This window comes from Acartia tonsa, chromosome 1 (genome assembly GCF_053477335.1).
Source record: "Acartia tonsa isolate MP-2025a chromosome 1, ASM5347733v1, whole genome shotgun sequence".
Taxonomy (NCBI): domain Eukaryota; kingdom Metazoa; phylum Arthropoda; class Copepoda; order Calanoida; family Acartiidae; genus Acartia; species Acartia tonsa.
In genome coordinates this window covers 55001226-55019677 of record NC_137260.1, presented here as the reverse complement: position 1 = coordinate 55019677, position 18452 = coordinate 55001226, and positions in this window count along the sequence as shown.

Below are 18452 nucleotides of genomic sequence, written 5' to 3'. Positions count from 1 at the left end.
CATTGCTTAAGTAAAACGCAGGAGTCTCCTCTATTTTAATAATATGACAATTTTGAAATTTTTTTTATTTCCCTCTGTCTACAAAAAAAATGGTTATGGCCGCAGCGCTCGGCCCCCTAGCCTGCCTAGCCGCAGCGCTCGGACCCCTGGCCTATAACCTAACCTAACCTAACTAAGAAAAATAAGGGGACCGAGGGAAGGGGGGGAGGTGTATAAAAAATTTCAAAATTGAAAAAAAATTAAAAATTAAAAAAGATTCAAAATTGAAAGAAAAATTCAAAATTAAAAAAAAAAAAAATTTTTTTTAAATTCAAAATGGAAAAAAAAAATTTGGGACTGCGTTTGTCCACTCCGACGTTTGTCCCAAAAATCCTGCGTTTGTCCACTCCGACGTTTTTCCCACTCCTGCGTTTGTCCCACTCCGACGTTTGGGACTCCTGCGTTTGTCCACTCCGATGTTTTTCCACTCCTACGTTTGGGACTCCTACGTTTGTCGTGGAACCAAAATTATTACTTAAAGTTGTAATAATTATTACATATCAATTTTTAAAATCCACCAATTAATACGTAAAATTCAACTATTGATAAAACATACTTTGATGTGAATACAAATCTTAGTTATAACTTATAGAGTAGTTATTTGACCAACATAATCCAAGAATATAAGTAAAAAAGCCTAAAACAAGGATGACAACATCCATAAGTAGCGAAGCACAAAAAATCATGGATGGAAATACGTAAAAGTAGATTTAAAGTTTATTTATTAAAATCAGGAATAGATTTATTGGAGAAAATAAACACGAAACCTTGTTTTATTTTGTATAACGAAGTCGGTCAAAGAAAATTACATAAAAGATGCTCATAACAATGGGAAAAATTATTTTGATACTGATATCCCAAAATGCATCAGAGATATGGAAAATAAGGGAAAAAATTTAAAAATAGCTAAAAACCTGCAAAAAAGCAGTTTGACCGTCATGGTTGTTTTCTCTAAACAACAGGGAAATTTGAGTTTGATATGTATAACTGAAAAAATTTTGGAAATCGGACCATAAATACAAAAGATATGGAGAAAAAACAAAAATAGCCTAAAACCTGCTGAAAGCCAGTCTGGCCGTTATAGTTGTTTTCTTTAAAGGACAGAAAATTTAATTTTGATATGTATAACTGAAAAAATTTTGGAAATCGGACCATAAACACCAAAGATATGGAGAAAAATGTGAAAAATACAAAAATAGCCTAAAACCTGCTTAAAGGCAGTCTGACCCCATAGTTGTTTTCTTTAAACGACAGGAAATTTAATTTTGATATCTATAACTGAAAAAAATTTGAAAATCGGACCATAAACACTGAAGATATGAAGAAAAATGTGAAAAATACAAAAATAGCCTAAAACCTGCTTAAAAGCGGTCATATCGTCATCGATGTTTTATACTTAATTGTGCTCTTTTATAGGAGCTGAGTAAATCCCATTTCCCCCATAGCGTTACGGACGGACTGACTGACGGACTGACTGACGGACGGACGGACGGACGGACGGACATAGTGAATTATAGAGTAGCTTCGCTACTAATAAAGTGCCTTTTACATTAATACTCAAGGATATAGGAGTACTGATAGTAATTTATAGCATCGTATTAAAAAACAGCTTTTTGCGGATATTAAAATGAAAATTATAAGATCAAAACCAGTTTTTTAGCCCCGAGGGGTCTAATGCCTGGCTTCAACATGGCTTAGAACCGATTATAATCCAGCGGATATGAATTGGTTTCAGAGCCATACTGGAAAAGAATTTACCGCCAATATTTTTAAGTTATGCAATAATAAATAAATATTTTTTGAGGAAAATTTTATTATCTCCCATTGACCAATCCCTGCATCTGTAATAAATACTAAAATTTATGTGTCTAAAAGAAAAGTTTTATCTTCTTACTAAGTATATTTTATTAAGCAGCGAAGCAACCAAAGTAGCAGGATGTCTGTTTGTCTGTGTGTATGTTTGTACCGAAGGATTTCGCTAACCGGGTAGCTTCACAAAGGTCCCGGGAAAGTTTTTAACTATTTTAACTTTTATTGAAATTTGATTGGTTTATTAAGTTGAGTGTCAAAATGTTTCAAACACTAATTATATTCTGCAGAAGGGGTTATTTCATGTATCATTGATTTATTTACAATTCATGCAAAATTCTACAAAAATATTGTTTTTTTTAATTGATAATATTAAATAATAGATTTAATTATTTTTTTATCTAATGTTGATTTTGTCCATGATTATCCTTGCTTTTTATTTTATATTTTGTAGAATGACTTTACAAATTAAAAGAATACATTAATATTTCAACAAATTATTGCCCCATAGCCCTAGTCACAATTAAAGTAATTATCCAAGCCCAACTCCATATTTTAAAAAATCATAGCAAATATTCTGGTCTAAAACCTTGTCTTATTAATATTGAATTTATAAACTCTTAGCCCTAGTTACATTTTATATAAAAGCAAATTATTGTGAGAAAAAAAACTTGGAACCACCATAAGAGATATAGAGACTTCCCTGAAAAGTATACAACCTAATTAGACCAGCCATTTTTGAAATATTTTGCTAAAAACAATTCTCCTCCAAAAATAGCCTAAAACCTTTCCTATACAACTTTCATTTTTAGAACATTCGATTGGTTTTCAGATATTGTGTTTAAACGAAACTTGGATAACCTTAACATTCGATTCGTGTGGAGAGCTAATAGGAAAGATTGGCTGTAAATCAAAGTATGTATTGAGAATTAAACAATAAATTGTGGGCTGACAACGCCCCAGCGTAGTTTAATTCGGGGACTGACGGTCGCAACTTCTCCTGCCTAAAAGTGACTATGTTCTTGTAAGGATTTAGAAAATGTCAGTTCACTTAATCTACATTCCTTTCAATCTCCAAATATTTGCAACCTACCAATAAGAGATTATCATACATTTGGCGGAGTGAATTAAATCATTAAATGACCAACACAAACCAATCTGAAAAGTATATTATTTTTTTGATATACAATATATGTAAATATAAACAGACAAACACGCATACTGATTATTTGATAAACTTTTTTGGAAGTGTTAAAGCAGTGTTTTAATTTTTTTGCGGCCAATGCGGTACACTATGAAAACAATGCAGCTAGTAAACCCTGGCATATGTTTTAATGTATATATAAAGATATAGTTGCTTTCAACAGGTCATGGGTGGCCACCGACACTGCCCAGTACGCGTAGGATATCCTGTTAACCAGGGTGTTTTGTGATGACATAGAAATGCCTTGATTCATGTTGACTATATGCTATTTGATATTAAGGTTGATATCAATAAATGATAATTTTCTTAGAAATATGAAATTATACTTATCTTTTTTATAAAATTAAGGGTATAATATTCTTTTGTTGATTTAATTACAGCACTAAAGCTTAATAGGATTGAAACCACTAGATATTGTACACATATGACAAGGATTATAACCTACAAAGATGATCCTCAAAGTTTTTAAAACAAGATTTCTCATTCGTTGACTTTGGAAACTTTCATTTGATTTTTATTGGGATGTATAAATCTAATAAGTTATATCAATGATTTTAATTTACAAAACAGGTAATGTTGTTTATTATCATTGGGGATTTATATATGTATATTTGAGATTCTAGTAATTTATACATTTTTAGCAAGAAAATAGTTGAGGGTCATTTTAATTATCATAATAACTTAGTGATAGAGTGGCAAGAGTTAGAAATCAGCTTTAAACGATATAGGTAATATACTTGAAATAAAGTTGAAATATTGTCGATGAAAGCTAATTTAGATAATAAAACAAGAAAGAAAAGGTTCATTTGCAAAACTAAAACAACGACTGATAAAACACAAATTGCAAAAAAGGGTACAAAATTGATACAATAGGTTAGATTATATTAAGTAGTCCCACAGGGTTTAGGAATAGAGGAAAATATAAATTTCATTTATTTTAATAATAAGAGGGCGGGGGGATTCTGTGATCTGGAATTAAGGCTAATATTGAGATATACCCACTTTTGATATCAACGGACTTTATCTATTCCAAAGTTAGCTTTTCCACTTAAAAACATTTCTTATGAAAATGAAAAATATAAGATAAATAATAGTACGAGTAGCTTGACTGACTATACAATGTATATAAATTTGATTTTTTCCTATTACAATTTGGTTTCCAGTGAGGGGGAACGAATCTTAGATATCTAGAAATTTTGTGTATAATAAAAAGTGTGTGCCCTCTCTTCCGCATAGTATTACATTCGCATAAATATTTCAATATTGGAAAAAGAAGATGTATCTTTAAATAAAAGAAAATATCAATGAGCAGTTTATTTTGCTATAATATGCGGTTATGATGATTTGATAATGTGCCAAATGCGCCACTGAATGCACACCTATAAAAAGTCATTCGGTTTTGTCCCTATTTTATTGTTAGGAAAGATTTATGTAGTTTCTTTTAAAACCAAGTGAAAACATTATAGTTAAATTCTTTCCGTACGTCCGTCTGTTTAAAAAATTGCTATAATTTGCTATTATTTGTTTAATTTCTAACGGATTTTCAACTTTTTATGACATAATTGAAATTAATAAAAGTATTATTTTTCTTGATATGGCTGGAAGAGGTATTTTTTTATTTTGCCTTATCTCCAAAGGAGAGTGTCTTACCCACCCTTTAAAAGGCCTAAAACCATAAACTAACTATACTGAAACTTCTGAAATATTGGTTTAAGCCGTTTACGCGAACTTACCGGACATAGAGGCAGACAAATATCCTGTTACTATAGTATATAAGGGTAGAAGAAATTTAAAAATAAATAAAGCAATCTAAAATTGGTGTACCATAATACAAAAAAATTTCTAGCGACTGAAATTAATTAGTATAATCATTTATTTAATGTAACTTAAACACTGTTTTCTCTCTTATTAAACAGCTGGGCAGATAAAAAGTGTTGTTTTTTACTTAATACGTAAATGAAGATTATTCAATCACGTATCCGTTGTCAGCTGTCTATAAGCAAAATATCTTATTTTGCTGAAAAAACAAGGGTATTAAAGCCATAAAAGATTTGATATTCATTTGTAGACAGTTGTCTGGGGCCAACAAAAATGGAAGTAATCCTATGATTTATATTTTCCTATTTATTAATTATTTATGATAAAGCTATGCGACACATTAGATTTCAGTATGGCCCTGAACCGGTTTTAATCCAGAAGAAAATGTATTACTATGGTTTCAAAGCAAACAAAGCATATTTGAGCTGCTCAGCTTTGTATGTGTATCTTCGTGAGAGCTCGGGCTGTAAGAAATTATTCTTAATTATGGCACAAAACAATTACAAACAAAAATAAATAAACAACATTTTCTGTATATCTTGCTTTGGCCCCTGTTAAACTTTATGGTATTGCGTTGACATGAATAACAATACCTTAAAATATCGTCATAGGACAATTACAAAATAATTCAATATCTCAATACAATTGCTCAGATCAAATTTGTCAATTATATTTGAATAATATCTAGTGCTATTTTGAGAATTACTAATTGCTTCACCCCTTGCATCTAGGGACTGGTAAAAAATAGTCTAAAACCTTCCAAAGATATTTTATAATCTTTCCTGAAAAGTAAAATTAATTCGGACCAGCAATTTAGGAAATCTTTAGCTTGAGACAAAAACCTTACAGTATTATATAAAAGGATGACTTTGATAAATGAAATACATTTGAGTACCCTAAAAGGTCTGCATTACCCAATTTTCATGACATTTTCATGTTTAATCACAATGTTTTGTCGATATAATAACAGCAGTAAAGTTTTGCTTGGGCTGTAGCTAGACTTCTCTAGGGCCCAGCGGGTTATCTATATCCAATGGACATATATAGTTATAGATGGAAGGTCAGGTATCCTGTTGATTCAAGCCTCCATCATTTTCTCAAAAATGACACTTATAATAGATTAAGATATCTTTTTAGCTTACTGTCCGAATTTTGATTTTAAACATAATACATGTCTCTGTAATAGCTGAGCCTGGTTCTATTGAATTATGCTTTTCAAGGTAGCCTCGTATATATCTTAAAGGGATTGATTGTATGCTCTTTATCCACATTGTAGAACCCACTGGGGGCAATATTTAATATTTTCGTTTCTACTAGTTAATTTTCTTTTCTACAATGTTCTATGTTATGTAACCATGCCAGACTTAAGTATCCTCATAAGAAATAAGGGAAGTGGGACAGTCTACAGAGTAAGAGGAAGAAAATAAAACACTTTTGAATAACCAGAATGAGATAGAAATAGAGGGTAGTTTACCATTACATTCAACTTTAGCTTCAACCCCTTTCCCTTTTTTCAGGCAAATTATATATATTAAAGTATTTTTTTTTTTTAAGTTACAGGATATATGTTAGTAGCTTAAGATCTCGCTAACTGTCAATCGCTAACCACACTTCAAAGAGAAATAGCTGCATAAAAAATTACCCCCTACAATTTCTTTTTCACTTTAAAACTAAAATAAAAACTGGAGTTTTTTTTGTTAAAGCAAAAAAAAATAGAAACGGCTGTTCTAGGAATGTCTGAACCATCTTAATTGATGGAATTATGGTAATGATACATCTAATATACAGATTTTAAAATGTTATTTTGATTTTTTAATATCTAAAGTGCGGTCACTGTATCTGGTTTATCAAGCTTCGCTTTTAATAATGTTGTCATCCTTGTTATATATATGTAAATATCCTCTTTTAAAAATATGAACCGGATTTTAAAACAATTTTCTCCTTAACCAGAAATAAATTTGACAAAAAATGTAGAAAAAAAGTAAAAATACTTCCCACCGAGATCAGGAATACAGGGATAGAACCATAGTCAATAAATAATTTCCAACGGTTAGATAAATGAAATTGTGCTTGTAAATGTTGGAGATTTAAGGGTTGTAAATCAATTTAAACCACATTGTCCCCTCCCTCCCTGACTGTGGGTGACAAAAGGTTTCACGATATCTTACCAAAAGTCTCCTCCATAGAATAATATGCATATATAAATAGGTAGCTAAATAAATACAAAATATATAGATGTTTTTAATGCTATAGGTTAAAATTAAAATTACGTCTACAAGCAGCGCAGCAAGAATAAAATAAATAAAAGATTACTGTTTTTTGTTAAATATTATAAATTTTAGGAGCTAATTTTGGCAGGTATTGTCATTAAATAAGAAGTATAATTGTTTGGTTAAAGATCTAGTTTTATTGAAGCCAAATAAAGTTATATAATTTTTAATTTGGCTAAATTCAATGCATATACCTTTGGCTTTAACATAGAGTACCTTCAGTTTAAAAACATATTTATTTAGACCTGACTAAAGTTTATCGTATTGATTGCATTACAATTATGCATTTTGATTAAAATATATTAATTATCTGAAGTTATTGTTCTACGATGGTTTGTCTCCGGATATTACAATAGGCAGAAAAGAGAATCATATATAAATAGAAAGCGAATAGCCAGAATTAAGATGATTAAATCTTTAAACGTGTAGCTCAACAAATTAGATGGACAAACGAACATTGACAAATCTAGAGAAAATTTGATTATATATGAAAGAATATTATTACAAAATCTGAGTAAAATTCGTCGTTAAACAGCTCAATATATTTTTATCGACATAAAAAACGTATCTAGACTTGACTGTATAGATACTTTGCTAATTACATGGAGCCTTATCGTCCCAGGAAGCACCTCTTATAAAAACAAGGAAGTAAGACATCTATGTAATGTAAAAGTTTATATCTAAACACTTAAAAATGTTTATTATTACAAGTGGACTTTTTGGGAAGCAATATATAGTTGCAATGTTGTTTCATGAATTACCATTCTGAGATTAAATTGGACAGAAAAATTCTTACATTTATAGATGTAAGATAAGAGCTATACTTAACTGACGAACTGATACTTATTTTCAAAAAGCCCCGCTTATAAGCGACTAAAGTAGAAGAAGAACAAAAATTAAAGGCTTTTTAGGGGAAGAGAAGCGAGTGAGAGGGGGGGGGGGTGGAGTTGACAAGGTGGTGAAGTCTTTTCAGTAATTTAAGAATAAAAAATAAGATACAAAATTTTGAAATTACATTCAAAATCTCAGTAGCACACAGACAACGGAGGCGAACAGACGTCTTCATGTGTTTCCTGTGAAGATTGATTTTTTTTTTCAATCTTACCCTTACAGTCAGCTTATTGCAAACATGGGTTGAAAATGTATGGGTACCCAAACCAATTCGTGTGTTGTGAACATTTACCATCAAACAAAAAAAAATCTGCAATATACAACAAAAACAGTGAAGCCACCTTTTTTTGGCCTGCAAAAAAAATTCCTTCAAATAAAGCTTGTTTGTAAGATGATATTATCATCCCCCTGCCTCCTTTCATCCCCAAGATACAAGGTGACCCAAGCTAACCGCTGCGCTGTACAACACCCCAAACATTCACAATGGGAATTTCTAGGAACTAAACAAATTATGCTGAGGATACAGATTTGTTGGATGCTACTCATTATTTATCCTCTGGCTACTACTCAGGCTATTGGTGTCTGCCATTAATTAAAATGAGTAAAAGGCATCCTTTATTGGATGTATTGCGTCAGGCTGCAGACGACATGTTATCGTTTCTGGCATCTTCAATTTAAATTTTCCGCCAAAATAGTATGACAGATGAAAACAGCATTGTACAAACTGTAAATAGAAACAATAGCCAATCAATGGTTTATACATCTTCAATCAATGTTTCAATTTAGTGACAATTTATCTAAGATATTGAGTAGAAACTGTAACAAACTGCAAAGTATAGAGATATCTGTGTATCTAATTATTATCATTCTATGTAACACTCCTAACAGTTGAATATTATTGATGTTTTATCATTATTGTTGTGTTTATATTATTCACCTGTTTCTAACTATTTGCATTATATGTGCTATCATGTTTTTAACTATATTATAACATTGTGTCCACAGTTTTGTCCACTGTGAGTATCTATATATAGACAATGAGAACGTTATTAATTGACATATATCATTAACTTTTAACACGTATGTATAACTTCTCGGCGTTACTAACCCCTTAGCTATTTAATATTTGGTGTTGTATTAAATAGCTATTAATTATTGCACAGTGATTTTATGTTTATGTAGAATGTTCATGATTTTTATTTTAATATGTATGATATTTTTTCCAAAAGTTGAAATATATCATTTTAAAAACATTCAAAATCTGATTGAAAGCTTATAATTTTATTAAAGTAAACTAGATTTTTCAAATATAATATTACCTCTAACCTATAGGGCTCCTAATGGGTACATTTCGATAGTGTTTTTGTGCTCACTTTCAGTTTGAGGTGAATTGACACTTAATTCAGTAGGATAATCAATCAATTTAGCTGTTACTTTATTCCTGATTTTCCCTCATCAAGAAGTTTCTTAAAATGGCGAAAAAATGAGGAGAGGGGCCAAAAAGGTCATATTCCAAGTTAAGACACAGAGAGAGAGAGAGAGAAAAAATATAACCATTTTTCTTATTCATCCTTAGCTAGACAAATTTAAACAAATAAACATCCATATTTGTCTTGCACAGATATAAACATAAATAACAGAGGAGAGGATAAAAATAAAACAAGGATATTTGTGTCCATTGACAGCCAAGCTTTAGAAATAGTTGCTGAAATAAAACCAATATTTGAACAAAAATGGCTGTGCTCTTAGCATCATGAGGATCTGTAATATAGAGGTAAGAAGCAGTGAAATGGCCTAACACCATCCGGGGACCTATAATGCAAATCTTTTATAAAATGGATGACTAGAACACAAAAATCTTTCTACTTAATATACACGCATACTCCAAAAATTAAATGCTATAAATTATCAATAAAAATGTTAAAGAAGTTGTATCAACTTTTTTTTTTATAGCTAGCCGGTCCTTTTAGTAAGTAGTAGATGTAAAATTTTTCATAGAATTCAGATATGCAATCGGTTTTTTTGTAGACCTCTTATTTTTAAAGTAATTTAAGTTTTTAAAAAAAAAAATTAAGTCGATTTTAAGGTACTAAAATGCAACAAAAAAAAGAAAGAAAATGGCCATTATGAACAAAAATAGTAAGATCTTTAATTTGACACCTTACTTTTTCAATTCTGTCAGGTAATTATTGAAAAAATCGATTTTTTTAAACCCACGAGAATAAAAACTTTGAACTCAATTTTATCATTTCACAAGTAAAAAAATATGGGTTCATATATACCTTTAGAATCAGAAAAATATTACGAATCCATTGTAAGCAAAGCTGAAAAAAAAAGTTTACAATATAGTATATAAACTACAATAAAAGGAATTATATGAAAATATCATATTATATTGTACAGGCAACGTCTTAACTCTTCAATTGAGTATAAAAATGGGAAGGGGGTATAGAGGGGGTAAAGAGGGGGTAAAAAAGGGAAGACGATAGTGTTGCCAGAACAACAAATACAATTGGCCATTTTTATATTTTTATATTTTTTTACTTTTTTTCAATTTTGCTTACAATGGATTCGTAATATTTTTCTGATTCTAAAGGTATATATGAACCCATGTTTTTTATGTCTGTTTGAGAAAATATTTAGGTCTAAAGTTTTTATTAAACCGAGGTTAAAAAAATAGATTTTTTCAATAATTACTCAACAGAATTTTAAAAGTAAGGTGTCAAATTAAAGATCTTACTATTTTTGTTCTTACTGGCCATTTTCTTCTTTTATTTTGTTGCGTTTTAGTACCTTAAAACCGACTTAATTATTTTTTTTTAAAACTTAAATTACTTAAAAAATAAGAGGTCTACAAAAAAAACGATTGCATATCTGAATTCTATGAAAAATTTTACATCTACTACTTACTAAAAGAACCGGCTAGCTATAAAAAAAAAGTTGATACACCTTCTTTTAAATATTCAGATGTAAGCTTATCTTTTGGAACATATCTAATGGCACCTATTATATTACATTCACATTCGTAAAGGAAGGGGGCGAAAATAGAACAAAACCATTCTAAAACTTCAATTTGGAAATAAAGTAGTCTAAAACCATCCATGATGCTATAACACTTCCTTTAGTGACAGTGCTAACGGAAAACACTAAGTTATATAGTAGCTGCGACACTAAATATAATAGTGATATGGTGAGTATGGTATTACCTCTCTCTCTCCTTCTAGCTGCAATCATGAAGAGGGCATTAAAGCCAAAAAGGATTAATTTTGCTAATTTTAGCCCATGCAATACATTTCCACACCAACCCCCATAATTTCTTCCTCCCTCTCCCCCCTCTCTCTCTATCTCTCTCAAACACACACTTTTTAGAAGCATCGCTTTTCTATAAGTCGTTTTGTTTGTTATGGGTAGGTTTGTAAAAATATTTTTTTTTAGGATTTGTCGACTTGTGGCGGCTGAATTTAAAACAGCTGCTGCTGAACAAAAATAGGAAAATAAATTATGGTGTTAAGTGAACAAAAGTCAGCTTTTGTTTACATTTTACGGCTGCTGCTTGTCCCTTTAAAACCAAGAAACTAAAGAAGCTAAAAATTGAATATCTCTACCATCAAATCTCGCTACTTTTGGGTGTATTCTGTAATTGTTTTCTCCCCCCACCCCTCCTTCAACTTTAGCTCTTTCTATTTGTATCCATTTCTCTGACACATAAGTCAGGAAGGTTAATAACTGCAGGCCGGGATGACGACAGTACCAAACCCCCCGACCCGTGTATCCCCATTATCTTGCCGCTATTACCTATACAGTTGAAGCCCTCGTGCTTGCCGCATTTTCAGTGGAACGTCAAAATTCCGCAACTGTTGAAATTCACGCTTTAACACTGAAATGTTCACTTTTCAACACTTTTGTATGCGCTATATTTTAAAGATGTCAATTTATATTTGTCCCCTTACATATTTATAGAAAAGAGAGGGTGTGGGGGACAAATGGCCTCAAAAAAAAACCTAAATGAATGTTGAATGGTCGGTGGAAAAAAAAAGAAAGAAAGGGGCCTTACCGGGACCCCAAACTTTCTTTTTGAGTAAACGAAGCTACTCTATAATGTGTTTGATAGCTACATATTATGTATTTAAAGACAATTAATGAGGCAATATATGGTCGGAATGATATAGTAGACATTTTCCTTATAAATTTGATTGAAAAATTTTCTAACTGAATGACAATTTATGATACCTAACGTATAGTGTTGTTGTGGAAAAAAATGGAGTTTATAAAAGGCAGGTATTGTTAATAAATCCCAATATGTGGTGTTTTTTATCAGTGCTGCTATCGTTCTTGTTATATAGTAAAAATATGTGACTAATATACTTACTGAATGTATCTGAGTGCGTATTTAGTTTAGTTAGTTATACATCAGTAAAACTTTCTATTGAACAAATTTTAACAGGGACAATTATAACCATTGTAATGGGAGCAAAGAAAACATAAGTAAAATTGTTGCTTAGCCCGTAGCTTCTAAATGAGGGCGGACAAAGTCATGAAAATAGCCTAAAACCAGCTGAAAATATTTATAAAACATCCAACCAATTAGGACTATTTTTTATATCTTTAGCTTCAGACAAAAAACATTAAAACTTTATATTATTTAAATGCTTTGTCCCTAAACTCTTAGGGACGAGAAGAAATGTAAGAAAAATAGCTTAAATCCACACCAAGCCATTTTAATGTATTCCCAGAAAAATACATACAAATAAGACCAGCCGCTACCGAGATCTTTATCTTCAAACAAACAAAAACTTTTTACTTTATGAGATAAAACACGCTTTGAATATATTAGCTAATAGTCTGGTTAAAGAAAGCCAGACTGACATACTATCGTAACCTAGATATGGAGTAGCTGCGCTACAAAAAAATCCCCCTTGTTATAAATATTGAGGTCTGTGTTATTAAAGCGTGATAGTCATATCTTAGGCTAGGATGGGGCTAGCTAGCATGGTAGGCTACATTAAATAACCTTCAAGGATAACAGGGCTGCGTTTTAGGAACAAAACTGAAATAAATAATCTAAGATATTAAGTTGAGTGTATTTGGTGGCGTGTGATTTGTTGACTACCAAGTAACATTACTTTTTATTTAACCTATTTCTAATAACTTCAACAACTCCATACAGTCTCATAAACCAGCCAGTTTCTTATTAAGCATTAGCAAGAGACTCAAAATGATTCCTTACTCTACAGCAATCATATTTTGAAAAGTATATCTGCAAAAAAAAAACGCAACTAAAAAAGTAAGTCTTAACTGGTTTTACACGCAGCTGCAGACGTTTTTTTTTACAAAATCCGCCTCCGAGCTGCCTTCAAAAAGAACAACCGCCAAGACCTACTACCTTTAAGAATTATCCTTCTAATTCCTGAAATGTCCTGTATTATACTAAGGTACTAGGCCGATTAAAGACAGGTGGCAAGTAGCACTTTTTCATATCTCAGATATCATCATCATACAATCATCTTATTAAACTAACACATACCACCATATCAAATCATTATGAGCAAAACTTTTCCACAATGAACGTAGGTTCCTCAACATTGTTTAAAGATTTTCAGTGAAACTATAACTACATATACTAAGTAGAGCGATGTCTATATATCCGTCCGTCTGAAGCTTAAGAACTCTTGGCTCTACTCTTCAGAAAATATGGGTACCATTCCTTCCGTGGTTTAAAGCTATTTTCATGGGGACTGGGACACCCAAATACCCCAAGCAAGTTAAAATATTTATAGAAAGTATTTTTATATCAATCCTAAAACCTTTTGTCGAATAAAAACTTCAATAGCTTTTATTGCATTTGTTAAATATAAAATCCGCTAATAATAATTCTTTTTTTTAGCTATGAATGCATGAATGCTTCCTTACTTGTTAAACTAATATAGAATGATTCTTATAAAATGTATATACCTACATAATTACATAATACAGAACAAGAACAATTGTTTTTAAAATGGCGCAGCGAATATTTTATCAAACTCTTTTAGCAGCAAAGCTACACAATATGTTCTATCAATGCTCATCAATATGTTCTTTATCTATCGATATCTATCTATCTATATATCTATCAGATTTTCTGCACGTTTCAAAAGCTTCGCTAATATTGTGCATAATTCTCCTTGTTTCTTATTATCACAAATTACATAATATTCGGTCCAGAAGTTTAAGAGATCTTATGAGGAAATCAGATATTTCTTCATTGTAAAGATACAAAATTTACACAATAAATCATGCTTAGCCACCGATTTAATGTTTTTATATAAATCTCGCATTCCTAAAAATATTCTTGGTGTTTTTTGAAAGGTACACTTAGCTGAATACAAGTCGCCCTAGGCAAATATTTAGGTGTTTTTACGATACATCTAAGTTCATTTTTTAAATAGCTTTAAAAGTTTATGATAAGATGGTTCGTCAGTTTATCTGTCGATTCGTGATAGGAATTTAATTTTCGCCGGCTTTTTCAGACTTACTCATTGACATAAAAATGCAATGTATATTACATGACTTAAAAAAGCTTTAATTTTTTTCATATTTTCTGAATATTCTTCACCATTTTGAAGATAGTTGCAATTTATTTTAATTTTACTTCAATAATAAAATATAGAATAATTCATATTGTTCAATGAGTCATTTGGCTAAATTATCTTAACACCTATTTATTTCACAAAGGGTTAGGGAGGGTTTAAATCTATTTATTTCACTCTTTAACCTTAAAGTTACGTGTTCTAAGTATAAATAAACAGGATGTCTGCGTGTATGGTTATTTCTATGTATATCAAAGATCTTGCTAACCACTAAAATTCTATACTGTAAAACTGTAAACAAATATTTTGTAAGAATCCTGAAATATCTAGTAATAGACCATACTGTAAATAGGAATAATCCACTGTACATTAATAGTTTGTGAGAATGGTATGAATATCCAATAATAGACCATAGTGGATGAATAATTCACTGTACATCAATGGTTTGTGATGTGAGAATAGTAAAAATATCCAGTAATAGACCATAGTGTAGGAATGATTCACTGTACATCAATGGTTGGTGAGTAGAATAGTAAAAATACCCAGTAATAGACCATAGTGTAAGAATGATTCACTGTACATCAATGGTTGGTGAGTAGAATAGTAAAAATATCCAGTAATAGACCATAGTGTAAAAATGATTCACTGTACATCAATGGTTTGTGACGTGAGAATAGTAAAAATATCCAGTAATAGACCATAGTGTAGAAATGATTTACTGTACATCAATGATTTGTGATAATTATAAAAATATCCAGGAATAGACCATAGTGTAGGAATGATTCACTGTACATCAATGATTTAGGAGAAAAGTAAAAATATCCAGTAATAGACCATAGTGTAGGAATGATTCACTGTACATCAATGATTTAAGAGAATAGTAAAAATATCCAGTAATAGACCATAGTGTAGGAATGATTCACTGTACATCAATGATTTAGGAGAATAGTAAAAATATCCAGTAATACACCATAGTGTAGAAATGATTTACTGTACATCAATGATTTGTGATAATTATAAAAATATCCAGTAATAGACCATAGTGTAAGAATGATTCACTGTACATCAATGATTTTGGAGAATGGTAAAAATATCCAGTAGTAGACCATAGTGTAGGAATGATTCACTGTACATCAATGGTTTGTGAGAATGGTAAAAAACTGATATTAATGACTTCCGTTGGATTCAGGGAAAGGGGATTTGTTAAAAGAAATTAATTTGTTCACCCATAATTTCAAAAAAAGCACAAAACTATTGATTTTTGACAAGTCAAATTTAAAATTTAAATTGGAGTGAAATAATTTCTCCTTAATAATCTTTTCCCTGCATTCCCGCGTTTTGTTACTCATATATATCTCAAAGACGAATAGAATGATAACGACAGCTTTTTTGAAACCACGCCGTTTAGCTCAGAAAGAGCAATTTATTATGATTAAAAGTCAGTAAAGTCCCTTTTAAAATTTTAGTCAAATAAACTTGGAACTAAAAGATTAGCAGCCATAAGATCTTAATATTTTCTTTCTTAAAATAGCTTAAAACCAGCAAGGGCTTAATTGAAAACAAAGACCGTTTAAGTGATTTTAAACACACAATTCAAATTATCATGATCTAAACAAAGCATATGAATACATTTTTAGCATAGCTTAGACAATTTGAATTAAAAGGGGTTTAAGGGGTTTAGTGCCTTTTACCAAATCAATTACCCTATTTAGCTGAGGTCAGTGGGTCAATTACTTAGCTATACTTCTCACCTTTTGGCCGTTTAATGATTTTAGTATCTTTTTAACGTGTGTTTAACGTTGTTTAAGAGTGCAACACTGGGTAGTTTTCCGTATTTTGAAAATGGACCACACTAAAGTTCCTTTCCCTTACCTAGATTGCCCATGAAGGGAGATGAAACTGAACTGTAAATCATGCTGGTACCCAAAGTTTTATAAACACCAATTCTCATTCTGATTTAAGACTTTGGGGACAACTACGGAGTACAAACTTTTCCACCAATTAAGAATAAATTGAACCTTCCTTTTTTTGTAAAAAAAATTATCTTTTCATCAAAAGAAAGTGCGTCCGAACAGTGGAAAAGGCAGATGCAAACAATGTGTCTCTGAGAAATTTACAGAAATGCCTAAACTTCTTTTGTTCTAATTCAACAAACATACTATCTTAATAAAGCTTACTAAAGGTCATTTTTAAATCATCCTCAGAAAAATATGCCCGGGAGGGTTTTCAAGTAGCTTACATAAAGAAACTGGGATTTTGCCCAACATTCATTCAAAATGGACGTGTTATGTTTTTCAAAAAAGAGAAAAATTGCAGAAGCAACGCATTTGAAACTCCTGTTTTTATTGCCTCGTATTTCTTAATGAAAATGCCCTTCCTTCTTATTTAGAATCTGTTTTCAAGCTGTATAAATACTTTCCAGGGACCGAAGGCCGCAAAATTAGAAGCTACAAGAATGACATTTTGAATAAAAAAATCAACTTTCTTTATATGTTGTCATGAGCATAAAGAATTATAAAAGTAGTTTTTCAACAAATGAAAATTAAAGCCAATAATAAGCAGCAGTGGCTTGCACAGAGTTGTCTAGGTCATTGTCATCTAAAATCCGTCATAAATTATGAAAATAGTACCAGAATTTGTGACAATCTAATGGATATAATATAATTGCTGAGTAGCTGCGCTACTATAAATCAACAGCTGCAGCTGCGGTTACAGGCACCTAACAAAAAACTGTTTTGAATATATATTAATACATAGTTAAACAGCAAGAAAACGTCAAAAGCTTTCAGGGCCTGAAACTATGAAAGAAGCATAAATAAAAAACTGAAAAAAGAAAAAAAAACTTCTAGCAGTAAATAAGAATATATGTGAGAGGATCCACGGATATTACCAAGTCAGATAACATAAACCAGATCACATGAATAATCCTCCTCCTAAATTAATTAATATATCTTCTGCAAAGCAATGCTATATATTGTTTTTTAAGATAGTTTTTAAAATACTTTGTAGGGGCATATAAATTAAAGCAGAATATTTATCTGAACCTTGATAACCTCTAGAAAAAGGGATACACAATTTCTATAATTATTTTGGTGTATCTTGGAACCAAACCTTGATCATGAAGGTCAGGAAAGGTACTACAGACAACCATCTCTTTGATTGTACAATAATGGAAGTCTTACCTTTTCATGACACAAAGATGCACCTTTTTAGATCAATGCATACTGTCAATTTTCCACATCATACTTAGTAGCAGAAGTAATTTTTAAGATCTTTAGTTATTACACAGTTTTAAATCAACCACCTTCCTGTTAATGCTACGAACTACGCTATATACGTGTGCTAGCCAAAGAATTTGTTTTTTAGGAGTTTAATATTCAGAAAAATCATGATATGCATTTTTTAAATTTTTTTTTATATTCTGGTTTCTTTGGAACATCATAGCAAAATCAGTGGCACCTCCATTTTTTTCGTATACATACATAGTACAAATATGTATAAATATATTTTATCTTGGAAATGGTTTTTGATAGAATATCTTGTATTTTCTGGTATTATGATAATGTGTTATACACTTATTATGTATTATTATAAACACAATAATATATATTTTATGTGTATTGCTATATAATAATAACTTTTTTGCTAAATATTTCTCAGAAATAAAACCATATGAAACTTTTTAGTAGCAAAGTATATACATAATTCAAAATTTTCGTCAGTCATTTACAGTTTATTAAAGCAAAGAGACTTTTGATGTTTAATAGTGCAATGATTTTTTGATATTTTGATACTTATGGATGTTATCCCTCTTATCTAGCATAACCTAATCAAAACCGAGTTTAAAATGAAAAG